Source organism: Camellia sinensis, chromosome 2 (assembly GCF_055761805.1).
Source record: "Camellia sinensis isolate YWXY chromosome 2, ASM5576180v1, whole genome shotgun sequence".
In the NCBI taxonomy this organism is placed as follows: Eukaryota; Viridiplantae; Streptophyta; class Magnoliopsida; order Ericales; family Theaceae; genus Camellia; species Camellia sinensis.
In genome coordinates this window covers 145,777,038-145,792,474 of record NC_138962.1, presented here as the reverse complement: position 1 = coordinate 145,792,474, position 15,437 = coordinate 145,777,038, and positions in this window count along the sequence as shown.

The following is a 15,437-nucleotide window of genomic DNA, read 5'->3' as shown; positions in this document are numbered from 1 at the left end:
CCTTTGTCTCCCCCTTTTCTGATTGTTCATTTAGGGTTTAATTTCGTGTTCATTTAGACTGTTCCTCTGTTTCCCCCTTTTCTGATTTTTTTTTTGTGGCAGTTTTTCTCCCTCCCCCTCCCCCCTTTTTTTCCCTTGGACGTTGCAAGTAATGGGTTGCAATGCAAGAGTTTCAATCTCCCTTGGCTGTGCAGTGTCTCCTATTTATATATAGTTTATTTCAGTTTCATAGCTTCAACTCTTCTCACAACCTTTAGGTTTGGAAGCTGCTCTGTTTTATGCCCAAATGATTGGATCCCTATATTTTTCATTTTGTTGATCACTTATGTATTGCTCACAAGATGCTTGACGAAATAATTTAGGGTTATATGGGTTTACATAGATGAATTTTTTATATTAAGTAAGTCCCCTGAACATTTCATTCGCAGTGCTGTTGAAAAACTAATTGTGTATACCAATAGTATGCAAGAGTAGAACACCATCCTAAACCTTAGTAAGCAAAAGACAGTACAAAGTAATAAGTGCAGTAAAATTCAGGATTGCAAAAATAGTGACTATCTTCAGTCCAATATTCCGTTATAAGTTGAAAACAATGTTATTTATATAAATTGGAGGGGAAAGTTAATGGCCAGAAATACAATTAGTCCTACATTTTATGCATGGTTGGGTTGGTTTAGAGCCCAAGTGTAATCAATAGCTAGAGATGTTGTGTCAAAAAGAATCTCATGTTGGAATATAATGAATTAACGCCAATTCTCTTTATTCTATTTTCATATCTATTCACTAGAGGCCTGAATTTTTTGACGTGCATGATCTCAATTGGTGCAATCTAGATCTTAGTTAAGTAGTTAGTGTCAACAATAAAAAATTAGGATAAAAATCCTTGAGATGTTGATACAATTAAGACCCCGTGCTTTATTGTTGCATAGAGATAATAGACACAACCATTGTTGTCAAATCGTGATTCGGTTTGCTAAAATAGTGAATTGTGAATTGTATTGAATCTTCTTTAGCATAATACATGATTTATATATGTATATACATATAAAAATACACATACAATACAAAAATGAAATAAATATCAATATAACTAAATTTATCTATGTATATACAAATAAAACTAGGCTAACTAGCAATCTTTCTAAAGCCTATTAGCACTTTACTAGTAAGATAGAAAGGGCTTGAAACTCATATCAAATCGAATCATATGAATTGTGTTGCTTCAAACTCGTATCGAATCATATGAATCGTAAGATTCTACAATTATCTTTCATGCGTCCTTATTATTGGGGGCTAATTAGAAATATTGTTTTCATGTTTATAATCTCAGTAACACATAGGACCGTGTGGCTGTCACGAATAGCTTCCCCATCACAAATAGGACCTGTGACAACAGACGAAATGTAATTTGAAGTTGCAGGTTGGGAGTTAGAGCCAAAAACGTCTCAAACTTAACCGAAAAAGGGTGTTAAGGGGGCGAAACTATGAAACAACCCCTAAACCACCGTGTGGCTATCACGAACAGCTTCCTCATCACAAATACTACCTATGACAATAGACGGAATGTAATTTGCACTTGTAGGTTGGGAGTTAGAGCCAAAAACACCTCAAACTTAACCGAAAAAGGAAATTAAGGGGGTGAAACTACGAAAAAGCCGCCGAACCACCGTGTGGCTATCACGAACAGCTTCTGTATCATAAATAGGGGTTGTGACAACAGACAGAATGTAATTTTCACTTGTAGGTTGGGAGTTAGAGCCAAAAACACCTCAAACTTAAACGAAAAATGGCGTTAAGGGGACGAAACTATGAAACAGCCCCTGAACCACTATGTGGCTATCACGAATAGCTTTTCCATCACAAATAGAACCTATGACAATAGACGAAATGTAATTTTCACTTGTTGATTGGGAGTTAGAGCCAAAAACGCCTCAAACTTAACCGAAAAAGGCGTTAAGGGGGAAAAACTATGAAACAGCCCCCGAACTACCATGTGGCTATCACGAATAGCCTCCCTATCACAAATAGGACCTGTGACAATAGACGGAATGTAATTTTCACTTGTAGGTTGGGAGTTAGAGCCAAAAACACCTCAAACTTAACTGAAAAAGGGCGTTAAGGGGGTGAAACTATGAAACAACCCCCAAACCACCATGTGGCTATCACAAAAATCTTTCCCCATTGCAAATAGGACCTGTGACAATAGACAAAATGTAATTTTCACTTATAGGTTGGGAGTTGGAGCCAAAAACGCCTCAAACTTAACCGAAAAAGGGCGTTAAGGGGGTGAAACTACGAAACAATCCCTGAACCACCGTGTGGCTGTCACGAACAGCTTCCCCATCACAAATAGGACTTGTGACAACAGACGGAATGTAATTTGCAATTGTAGGTTGGGAGTTAGAGCCAAAAATACCTCAAACTTAACCGAAAAAGGGCATTAAGGGGGCGAAACTATAAAACAGCCCCCGAACCACCGTGTGGTTGTCACGAATAGATTCCCCATCACAAATAGGACCTGTGACAATAGACAAAATGTAAATAGTGCGCGTAGGTTGGGTGCTCACCGCTACATCTTGTAAAGGTACAAGAAGTGCCACATGACAAACTGATCAAAACTATGTTGCTACGTGTTTAACTTTTCTGTGGTTTCATTATAGGAGTTCACCTCATGATATGATGATTGGCCTCTCAAAGTCAAACATCCACAGATTCTAATAATTGCCTTTGTATATATATAGGCCAATGAAATTATAGAAAAGATTTTTTGTGCAGTTGGTTGGATTAAATATTGCATGATACATATATATGTTTTTATTTCCAAGATGGTATTTATACATTTTTCTACCTTAAATGCATGTTACAACCTTTTCCCTATGTCTAGATCAATTGATATTTTGTAACCAATTGTTATCTTTATTTTGTAGATGGCCTTTTGCATGGACTTGTGGATAATCCATTTAGGTGTGTGGAGAAGAAATTACACTTTTGTATAAAACTAATACTGTTGTCATCCTCGGCTTTTGTGTAGTTCACTATTACTGATACAGAAAACTTTTGGAAACCAACTGGTAATACCTGTCGTGGTATATACATCACCTTCTGTCGTGGTACATATATCACCTTTTTGTCATGGTACATAGATTACCTTTTGTCGTGGTACAGATTACGATGGTAATTTGTACCATGCCAAATTGCCATTTCGCATGCTAGTACATGATTTTTTGTATACAGAGGGCTTCATTTTTGTATGATTGTATATTTTTTATGGAATTATTATTTTAGTTTGGACAATAGTTGGTTTCTATGGACTTTGACATTTAATGTTATTCATTTTTTGTATATGGACGCAGATGTGAAATGATGGATAGTATATGTATTATTTTGTTTATATACATATTACAGGCTGCATGGAATATAGACAGGTTGTGAATAAATTATAATTTTGCGACGAAACATAAGATCATGTTTTTGGCGACTAAATTGTTAGTAGCTAAAAAAAAATTCGAAAAATAGTTTTGGCTACTAAAAGTTTAGTAGCCAAAAAAAAAAAAAGCAATCAAACATTTGGCGACTAAAATATTTTGTAGCAAAAAACAATCAAACATATGGCGACTAAAATATGTCATAGCTAAAAAAATAAGCTGAAGAAATAAAAAAACTTTTGGCGACTAAACCTTTAGTAGCAAAAAAATGTGAGACTTTAGGCGACTAAATGTTTAGTAGCCAAAGCACAAAATGTTTGCCGACTAAAATCTTAGTAGCTAAAAACATAAGGCTTTAGGCGAGTAAACCTTTAGTAGGCAAAAAAAAAATTGACTTTAGGCAACTAAAATCTTAGTAATCAAAACATTGTTATTTACTTATGGCCACTAATATATTTAGTAGCTAAAACTCTTTTCCTCGACTAAATCCTTAGTCGTTAAAAATAACTGAACTTTTAGCAACAAAAAAATTAGTAGCCAAAAATATGATATTTAATTTTATTTCAAACCTTTTGGCGACTAAAAACTTAGTCAGGAATGTAGTACATTTGGCGACTAAATAATTTTAGTCGCCAATGATCTTTCCCAACAATTCTTCCACGACTAATTCTGCGACCAAATATTTTTGTCGCTAAAAGCCTTCGGCAACTAAATACTAACTTTTGGCGACTAAAAATTTAGTCGCTAAAAGTGAAAATTCTTGTAGTGAAGCTAGAAGTTATACCTCTTGAAGAGGAGTAACACTTTGATTCACAAACCAATAAATTCTCACCCTCAAGTGCTGAAATTCAAGCTCAATATCTACAACAAGGAGACCTAAAACTTTGGTTTAGGGAGAATAGGTAAGGTGTGTATAGGTTGCAAGATATATATATATATATATATAGAGAGAGAGAGAGAGAGAAAGAAAGAAAGAGATATTTTCAAGAATTTTTCACTTCAGAAAATTTTCTAACCTAAAAACACAAGGTATGGCTCTCTATATATAGAACAACTGGTTGATATCTCGGAAATATCCGTATTGAGCCAGCTGGTGCAGTGCATGCATAGGGGGGGACAGCTGGCAACAAATATCTATTCTACCGGAACACCTGGCCAACCGGCCAGGTCGGGAATGGTGGCCACTAATTTCTAGCCAGCCGACCACTAGTTGGCTTGCAGGCCTCTGGGTGGTCAGGCTTGGAAAAATGATGTTTTGGTCGAAAAAGCAATGCAAGGTTTGTAGGCTTCTAAGACTCAAAATCGGGGCTTTCTGCCGAGGAAATCAAGTGTTTGTACAGCGTAACTTTTCATTATTGGGTGACCAACCTGAGGCGCCCAAGTCTTAAGGGCAATAAAAAATGGGATGTCTACAGTTTCCCTTCTTTAATAGAGCTCGAAGTCATGAAATGACATGAGTGAATGTCAAAGCCTAGAGATGACCCATTTTGACAAGGCCATAAGACTTGGGCGAACAATTAAGACATAAAATTAAATTGGTTGAACCCAAGGGTTGCCTACGTATCCCTTTGCTAGGAATCAAACCAACGTAGTTCTCGGGAAGAATGCGATGTGACAATTGAAAATACAAACGAGCATACCACCCGAAAATTATGAAGATGAGATTCAATGCAATGCAACAATTGAAATCAATAAACAAGAAATAGACTTAACTACACTCGTATAAGAAACAATCCAATACCACACTTCTGCGCAAAAATGTTAACAAGAGACAAGTCAAACTACACTTCCGCGTAGAGAGGTGAGAAACAATCCTAACTACACTTCCGCATAAAGAGGAACAAAAACAACCCGAACTACACTATCGTGTAGAGAGGTGATCCTAACTACACTTCCGCGTAGCAAGGTAATCCTAACTACACTTCCGCGTAGAGAGGTGATCCTAACTACACTTCTACATAGAGAGGATACAAGAACAACCAAACTACACTACAGCGTAGAAAGGTGATCCTAACTACACTTCCATGTAGAGAGGATACAAGAACAACCAGATTGCACTACCGCGTAGAGAGGTGAAGAAGCAAACCAAACTACACTACTACGTAGAGAGGTGATCCTAACTACACTTTCGCGTAGAGAGGATAACAAAAACAAACTAAGCTGCACTTCTGTGTAGCAAGGTAATCCTAACTACACTTCCGCATAGAGAGGACAACAAAAAGAAACCAAGCTGCACTTCCGCATTACAAGGTAACGAACCAAACCAAACTACATTACCGCGTAGAGAGGTTAACAAGAACAAACCAAGCTACGTTTCCGCGTAATGAGGACCAAGAACAACCAAGCTACACTTCCGCGTACTGAGGTACCAGAATGAGCCAAGTCACACTTCCGCGTAGCGAGGTTAAGACCCAAATCACACTCACATAACAAAGGTGGATACAAGAACTGAAAAGCACGATGCACACAAAGGCGACATGGTGCGACATAATGCGAGTACAATGACGATGCATGCTCCATGCAACCAAGATAGGTATACGAGTTATGATGCAATGCATGTTCTATGCAACATAATAGACACGTGAAATTGAAAAAAAAAAAAACAGAAAGCGGTGTCCGAAGACACCTTGTAATGATCTCCAATTTACCACTCGGAGACTCCTCAAAATGCTCAAAAAGGATATAACTTGCTCCAACTTGAGATCAAGACATATTCATGCACTGGAGAAACAGTGGGAATCGAAACGGTACAACCGGAACACAACTTCGAGATCTTCAGAATCTGAACCAACTTTAAATATCTCAATTCATCTTCCCAAAATGAGAACAGGTCCTCTCATACACAGATTGGACAAGATGGTAGCAAAACAGCTCTGGCCACAAAAGGGGCTGACCGGCCACAAAAGGGGACAGCGGGCCAACATGTGGACGGCCGGCCACTCGTGGCCAATTCGGGGGTAGTTTGGTCCTTTCGGCTCGGGTCTTATTTAATACACAACCAAACTTCATTTGCGCACACACACAAGTCCAAAAACCTCCTCTCTCTCTCTCTCTCTCTCTCTAGGTGCTTTCTCTCTCTAGATTCACGCTTTATATACATTTCCTAACATCCCACGCAAACTTTTTTCGTAAAACCTCTTTGGCCCTCTACATTTTGAACTGATCAGATTTTGTTTTCATTGATTTTTTGGGTTTTTCATCACTTTGGGCTTATTTCCCTTGGGTTTTTCTTAGATTTCACAGTTTTTCTCGAGTTGACTTTTTCTCCCATTTTCTCTCTCATAGGGTTGACTTTTTCAAGTTTTCCCTATTTTTTCCTCATTTTCTCCATTTTTCACCACCTTTGCACCCCCTTTCCACATGGCGGAGGATATCCCACATGACGGTGCCCCTCCCGAGGTACCTGTACTTTCGCCCATCGTAAAGGTTGAGGAGCCAGCAGTTGACGAAGCCGACGGGGCAATGAAGGACATTGCCACTGACTTTGAGGCAGAGGAGGTCTTTTCCCAAAGGCCCAAGCCAAAGTTGCTACCATTGAGGTTGAGGTCGTTCGACCCAGCCACTTATCACCTGCATACACATATGATGGCACCCGGAGGCATACTGCGCTTCGAGGACTTTGTTAGCGGCGTGCCTAAGGATGTTTTGTTAAGGGAGCGGGCCTCCCACCTTTCTCACAACACTATCGAGGTATAAACTTTTCTTTCATGCACTTTACCTATTTTTCCATTTCATTACTGCCTTTCATTACTGTCTTTGATCTAACTCACTATTTCCTTGTCACGGGGTGACTCTTGCTCCTGGAGAGGATACAGGGCTGTGATAGCCAGAGAGTGGTACTAGAAGCTCCCTGCTCAAGTCCGCGAGCTGGTCGACAAGGCGAGCGTTGGACTATTATGCCCCGAGATCTCACAACCCTTGGCCAGTCGGGCCTTAATCGGAGCTTTGGTGGAGAGGTGGTGGGACACCACCAACTCTTTCCACTTCTATTCCGTCGAGGAGATGACGATGACCCCCTACAATTTTTTGATGATCACCAGCTTGAGAGTAGGGGGTGAACCGATCCCTTTTGACATAGACATGGGCTGATGGGAGCCGACAAGCATATATTTGCTCGAGGCACGCCCTTTGTTTGACAGACCGGCTATGGTGCGATACAGCTAGTTCTACGACCGTTTCCATGGGTGCTAGCCACAGACACAAGAGGAGGTGGAGTAGCACACGTGGGCTTTCTGATCTATCTTTTCAGTACCACTTTGTTTGCAAACAGGTGGAATACCGTAGGGTTATACCTATTGAGCGCCCTCGTGCTAATTTTTCGGGTCTGGTTCTACGATTGGGTAGCGCTAGCCTTTCCACCCTATATATCTATATGAGCTTCGATTCCCGTATAAAGAGGAATAAGGTTGGAGGCTATTGGAGAGCCTGAGAGATTCAAACTGCACTTTTCATCTCAATTTCTGCTTTCTGTTCATACAATGTATATTGTGTTTTCTGCTTTGCACTTTTTATCTTTATATTGTTCACACCTGTTGACTCACACAACAGATCTCTTCTTGTAGCTATGGGTTTATGCCTATTTCCCTACCCCTGCCCCAGTGCCGGTGGATGAGATAGCACTAGTCGTACCCTACTCCCGACGGTACGATGGTAGATGTCGTCGCAAGCACCACGAAGACATGACTTTCTTCTACTACCGTCGATATTTCGACATGGTGGTGGCTCGTGAGGTAATCTAAAACTCATATTCTTCTGCTTTGTTCCATTGCTACTACTCTGATCGATACTCTGATAACTGACAGTAACTAACAACTTGTAAATTGTCCATTTGCAGATCACATGGCAGCTGCATTGCTACTCGTAGGCGCATTTGAACTGCGTGTAAAAGCCCTCTTGGACTGCTCTTTTTCATGGTCAATCAGACCCTATTTCATCGCATCCTCTATCTGCACTCCTATCTCATGGAGGTCGACAAATGTAGGCAGGGGTAAGACTATCATCTTCTGAAGCAGCCTCGGTTGTAGATTACGAACGACCATTCTTTTTTGGTCCTTTTCAGCTGGCCGAGTGGTCATCATGGAGGCCTTAGACCTCCAGCGAGTTACAAAATTGGAGAACCCCTCCTTCGTCTCTTGACGTGTAGCCTCGAGATCACGAGTTATGACCTCAATTTGAGTGTTATAGGAATATTGGGCAATAAAGGTCTCAGCCATCTCTTCTCAGCTCCTCTTCATGGAATCTTCCAACTTAGCATACCAAATGGCCATGATACCTGACAAGGTCCGGCCAAAAAGGGACAACTTTTGTAGTCTAGTTAGGCCCATCGGCCACAGAATATCTGAAAATAGCCGCAAGTGGACCATGGGATCACCCGAGCTGTCGAAGTGGTCTATGTGTGGCATTTTAAACCTATCCGGTAAGGTGACCGCTGCATCGGTATAGCCATCCTCTATATCTGGGATCGAATTGACACCCTGAGCTCGTTTGAAAAGCTTCTCAAGCTTGCTCACTTTTAACGCGATGGGATCAACCTTAAACTCAAACGGTGCCTCTGTTGGGTAAATCGGTGCTTTGGAAGTCTGAGGTAGGATCGGCTTAGCCGAAATGCCCGCATTTTCCTGGATATTAATAGTAACCCCGGGTATTGGAACCCAGAGTGGGGGTGGATACGAAGCAAAAGCTGTTGCTTGTTGTGGTTGTTATTGTTGTTGAATCTTAGTAATCAATTCAGCCTGCTAGGCTGCAATCTCCGCTTGGCGGGTGGTGACTTCCGCTTGGCGGGCAGCGTCTAGCTGCATGGCCTCGATAGTTTGTTGAAGTTGGCGCATCATATCCTCCATATTGTCTATGGGGTGCTGATCTGTCAAGACTGGTGTATACTCTCTTTCTGAGGTAGAAGCAGATGACTGGGTTCAACTGAGCACAGGTGGAGTAGACAGTGACCGTTGAGTTAGCAACTGCTGAACCGGTGATCTATGCCTAACTCTCCTTCGACTTGTAACCGGGGGTAGCGAAGCAAACACTGGTTGTCCTCCAATAAGATCCTCAGATCGGTAGATCCTCCTGACTCGAGTCCAAAGTGCACGAGGGGTAACTGCCTCATCGAAAGCAATTGTGAAACACTACCTAGCAAAAAAACAATAAAGCGAAAGAGACAAAAATTAGAAAACGCACAGCACCTCAGCTTAGACAGAGACAACACACAGTTGAAATCATAAGCTGGACAATCTGTACTCAAATACTGATTTCTGCCCCAAATTTCTACCTCAAAACTGATACTTTCAAACTGATAACCAGACTTGCAACTGATACATACATTCCTGCAGAGACACACTCTAAAGGCACATATCAAGCAAGTGAGAGTCAAAACACCCTTATGGTGTGGTAGGGTTTCCCTGTCCTAATTTCGTCAGGAACTAGGGTTTTGCTACGCAAGCAAGCGGTTTCCAGCGAACCTACATTCGGGTGCGCAACCTGTCCTAGTTTGGAATAGTCTCTACGGCTTCTGATATGCAACTAGGTCGATTGGTCAAAAAGGGTACCTCAGCAAGACTACCTAATATACCTATCGCACCTAACACCGAGAAGTGAAAGGTGGATCAAACGGTATAGCAGTAGTCTAGATCCAAGGCTTGTGTTCCCATCATAGCAGAGCCTGTAACCAGTCAGCCTTTATGGTAAGCTTTTCGAAGCAAGCCTCCGGCAAACCGCTTAGGAATAGCAGATGGCAAACTGTAGCTCGACTTTCTTCCCGCCCCTTTTCGGAGAGCTCGAATTGGTCCTACAGTTCGGACTCCTGTCACGATTCTAAATCTAATCTCACAAAGTGCAATGTGAGACCGATAAACACCAAAGAGTCCAATCCGGCAAATCATTTTTAGAAAATCAGATTTTGAATCAAATAATGCCAAAACGGGACTGCTTTGCCAGATTACAGAGTCGCCACCTAAATGTTTTATTTTTGGGAAATTCAGGAAACCCTGACTCATGCCAAAGGCCACGTGACCGTCATCACCAAAGTTGCCTCAGCTTGGGAACTTGGGTACGAGAGGAGAATGTCCTGAAATGAGCACCCCCACTCGCCGGATCAAAAGATCGGCCTCTACTAATCATGATATGTTGTTTTAATAAACACATGTGTGTTCTTGTTGATTATTAAACTAGCTTTACTATGTGTCGCATACAAGCAAGTATAGACTGAGTTGCAAGAATTGGAACAAATCAACTCATGTTTGTTTTCAAAAATGATTTGAACTTGCCACCCTCAAGTGGGCTAAAGCACGGATTGCCACCTCAAGTGGACTTAAAACATGATTTGCCACTTCGCAAAGTGGGCTTAAAACTCACATTTGTCGAATTGTTCCAATCCAAGCAACAAAGCCTTTATCCACAAGTTTAGCATTTAAGCACATAGCCTCATGGCATGCATGCGAAACATGGCAGCATTCACACTCATGCAATATGCTAAAGCGTAAAACTTACCGAGTACTCCAAGCCAAAACAAAAACTAGTTAGAAATATGCATGATCCTAACTATACAAGATGTCTAATGCAACACATGCAATATGAAATTAATAGGCTCGGCTACTAATATGGCATTTGTAACACTTTGATAGCATGCTTTGAAACACATATTCAAGTAAGTATTGAAATTGACAATGCCGTTTGAATGATGCGCCGAGTCTCGGTGCATGCAAGACAAATGAATGATGCAAACATGCAAGCACAAGGTATGCTAATTGAAAATGATCCCTAAACTAACCATCGAAAGCGTTTAAGTAAAAGGGAGAAAGATGTGGGGTTGGAAGACATGCACACAGGCACGCATACTTATTACAACATTACGCCCTCGCGAAGGAGGGTCCGAATAAATGAGCTAAGCTACACTAAACTAAGCTAATTATTACAAAACAAATTAATTAACTATACTAGTTAACTAATTATTACAACAAAATTGAATAACTAGTTATGCTAAGCTAATTAAAATATTATAAATTTGAATTGATTAACTAGTTACACAAACAAATTAAAGCAATGAAATTGCCTCGAGGGCGAGGGAGACATGCATGCTCGGTTGGCTTCCTCTCGAAAATCTATTGCCTTGCCACCGACTGCCTCTGTTTGCCTTTGCTTTGCTCACTGAACATTATACCAATCTCGAGACTTCCTCTGCTCCAAAACAGGAACACAATTGCACAAAAAATGGACTGGTGGCCGGTCCGCCACAAAAAGTGGCTGTCGGCCACCACAAGTGGTTGGTCGGCTGCCTTTCTTTCCAGACTGCTGTTTTTGCTGCAACAGCGAGCAACTGAGGCAAAGCAATGTATTTTTCATGAAATGTGTGTACTGCTACCCTCCTCATCATTTCTCAAGCTCAAAGGAGTGTAGCACTTGGTTCTCAAGCCGCCAACCAAGCATTTTCAATGCATAATGGCCAAAGAGTCAAGCTCGTACAAGCTTAGTGAATGCACAAACAAGACCGAAAGAGCCACCACCCTATCATGCATGATCAAGGATGATGGTGACCAAAAAAAGTGTCACGTTTCATCACTTTGAGTATGAAACGTCCCATTTTCCTTGTGTTTGGATTAACGTCAGATCCAAACACATGCAATGCAACACTACATGCTTAACTTGCTCAAGTTTTACTTTGCATGTTTTGTTTACACATTTTACATTACCGATTAGTCCCTTAACCAATTAAGTCCATAGTGAAAGTCCTCTAATGGAAAGAGGGCTTAAACCTCAAGTACCTGGAGCATGAAAGAAACCTCATGCTGTTGGTTAGTAGAAACCCTCAAGAGAGGATTAAAACCATTAGGCATGAAGGCCTCAATTCCATGCTCAAACCAACAATAGGCTCAAAGCCACTTTCAAAGAAAATGAAAGAGTGAAGCATGGAGGAAGATTGTAGAGATTTCAGTGCTAAAATGGCATGCAAAAGGACACTAAAGCATGAAACAACACATGCAAGCCATGCTAAGAGCCTAAAACATTAAGCTAGTGAAGGAGGTTGCACCACAACTACACAATACAAGCCTCGAAGGGCCAAACCAACTCAAAATAGAGTTAAAACATGCCAAAACAATGGCTAAATCATGCTGAGACTGACGCTCAAAAGGCTAGAAAAACATACTCACATGTTGGCTCGCAAACAAGACTCAAGGCATAACTCTCAAAAGCAATGAAAAAGTGAAATACATGAGCACATGACAGAAGTTATGATGCTGAAATTACATGCAAAATGATGCTATAACATGCAAACTACTCAAACACTTCATGATCAAAACCTCAAAACAATGGACAAGTGAAGACCATTACACTATAGCCATGCAATATAAGCCTCGAAGGATATAACAAGCCCAAAATAGAGTTAAAGTAGGCCGAAATAGTAGCTAAAACATGCTGGAGTCAAGCTAACACAAGCTAGAATAATAGGCTAAATCACCAAGTATGCTAGACTAGTAAGCATGATTGCACTACAAGTACAAAAAACAAGCAACAAGTGTTCCAACCAACCAAAAACAGAGTTGAAACATGTCAAAACAGAGCCTCAAACAAGCTTGAATTAAGCTAAGTTAAGCCACAAAATCATGCTACTATGTAATGCTAACTAGTCATGGAAGCAAGACACAAGGAGGGGAGGCAACCTCCATTTTTGAACTTCAAAACACACTTTTTACCACTGAAATAACTCTGAATTTCGGTGGTTCAAAGGGCCGAAAGGTTTGACTTTAACATGCTAAAAGAGGGTGCAAAAGCTCATGTAATTATGCAACAAAAAGGGATAGACGACCCCTTAGCACAAAATGGCTTCAAATCAACATGTTTAGGCCAAAAAAATAAAAAAATTTGTAGTTGAAAACCAAGCTCAAAATCGCATAGAAAGATGGCAAAACAAAAGTGTGCAAAGAGCTTAAGAGAGGTAAGCCTTATACCTTTTGAGCACAGCACATAAATAGCCACTTTCTTGAGCTAAAACAAACCTTAAGAGCTCAAACAAAGCCTTAAAGAACCTCAGCTCCAAGATGAAGGTGTTTGGTCAAGGGTCTTAGTGCAAATGTGTAGAGAATTCTCACTTTCAGGCACAAAATAGGGAGAGAGAGAGAGAGAGAGAGTTCTAGAAAGAGAGAGGAATTTTGCTCACAAAAATCTTCAACCACTCAAATGGAGGAGAGACCTCCATTATATAGAAAATCAAGCCAAAAGCTTGCCTTCATCCCTCCATACACGTGTATGGAGATGGCCTTCAGTGGTCAACAGCTGGCACAACTGGCAAAGAAATCTGAAAAAGAAGAAAAATGGCTGTCGGCCACTCTAGGTGGCCGGCCGGCCACCTTCCCTAACCAACTGACCACTTCAAGTGGCTGACAAGGCCCTTCCCCCCTCCAGGCAAGAGGCACCAAGGTTCGGCTCCAAAACAAGCACAAAACAAGGAAGGTTTAGAGGCTCAAAGACAAGGCGTTCTGCCGAGAACTTCGGGCGTTCAAAACAAGCACAAACATGCACAATCATCGAGTGCACAAACGATGACGTCTAAGTCTTGAGGTCAGTCAAAAATGGGATGTCTACACAAACACTGTGACTTAGGCGCACCGATGCAAACACAATGAAAAGAAACACATAAATGTAGATAAAACAACATATCATGAGTGCGAGTCAAGTTCTCTAAGTCCCCAGTAAAGTCGCCAAAAACTGTAGCTCGACTTTTTCGTGGCCCCTTTCGGAGAGCTTGAATTGGTCCTACAGTTCAGACTCCTGTCACGGTTCTAAATCTACTTTCACAAGTGCAATGTGAAACTGATAAACACCAAAGAGTCCAATCTAGCAAATCATTTTGGAAAATTGATTTTGAATCAAATAATGTCAAAACTGGATTGCTTTGCGAGATTACAGAGTCGCCACCTAAATATTTTATTTTGGGAAAATTTAGGAAACCCTGACTCGTGCCAAAGGCCACGTGTCCGTCATCACCAAAGTTGCCTCGGCTTGGGAACTTGGGTACAAGAGGGGAAGGTCCTGAAATAAGCACCCCTGCTCGCCCGATCAAAGATCGGCCTCTACTAATCATGATATGTTGTTTTATAAACCTTATGTGTTCTTATTCCGGTTATTAAACTAGCTTTACTATGTGACACACACATACAAGTATAGACTAAGTCGCAAGACTTGGAACGAATTCAACTCATGTTTGCTTTCGAAAATGGTTTGAATTTGCCACCCTCAAGTGGGCTAAAATGCGAATTTACCACCAAACATGATGGGCTTAAAAGATGATTTGCCACTTCGCAAAGTGTGCTTAAAACATTCATTCGTCTAATTGTTCCAATTCAAGCAACAAAGCCATCATCCACAAGCATTCATGCAGTTTAGCATATAAGCACAAAGCCTCATGGCAAGCATGTGAAACATGGAAATATGGCAATCGCACTTATGCAAGCATGCTAAAGCGCAAAAACTTACCGAGTACTCCAAGCCAAAATAAAAGCTAGTTAGAAACAATGCATGATCCTATCTATGTTAGATGACTAATGCAACACATGCAATGATGAAATTAATTAGCTCGGCTACTAATATGACATATGAAGCAACTTGATAACATGCTTTTAAACACGTATTCAAATAAGTATTGAAATACGATGCAATTTGAATGATGCGCCGAGCCTCGGTGCATGCAAGACAAATGAATGATGAAAACATGCAAGCATAAGGTATGCTAATCGAAAAATGATCCCTAATCTAACCATCGAAAGCGGTAAAGTAAAAGGGAGAAAGACGTGGGGTTGGAAGACATACACACACGCACGCACACTTATTACAACATTGTGCCCTCACGAAGGAGGGTCTAAGCTATACTAAGCTAGGCTAATTACTACAAAACGAACTAATTAGCTAACTTATTCTAAGCTAATTAATTACAATAAATCTGAATTGAATAACTAGTTACACTAACTAATTAAAGCAATTAAATGGCCTCCAAGGCAAAGGATGCATGCATGCTCGGTTGCTCTA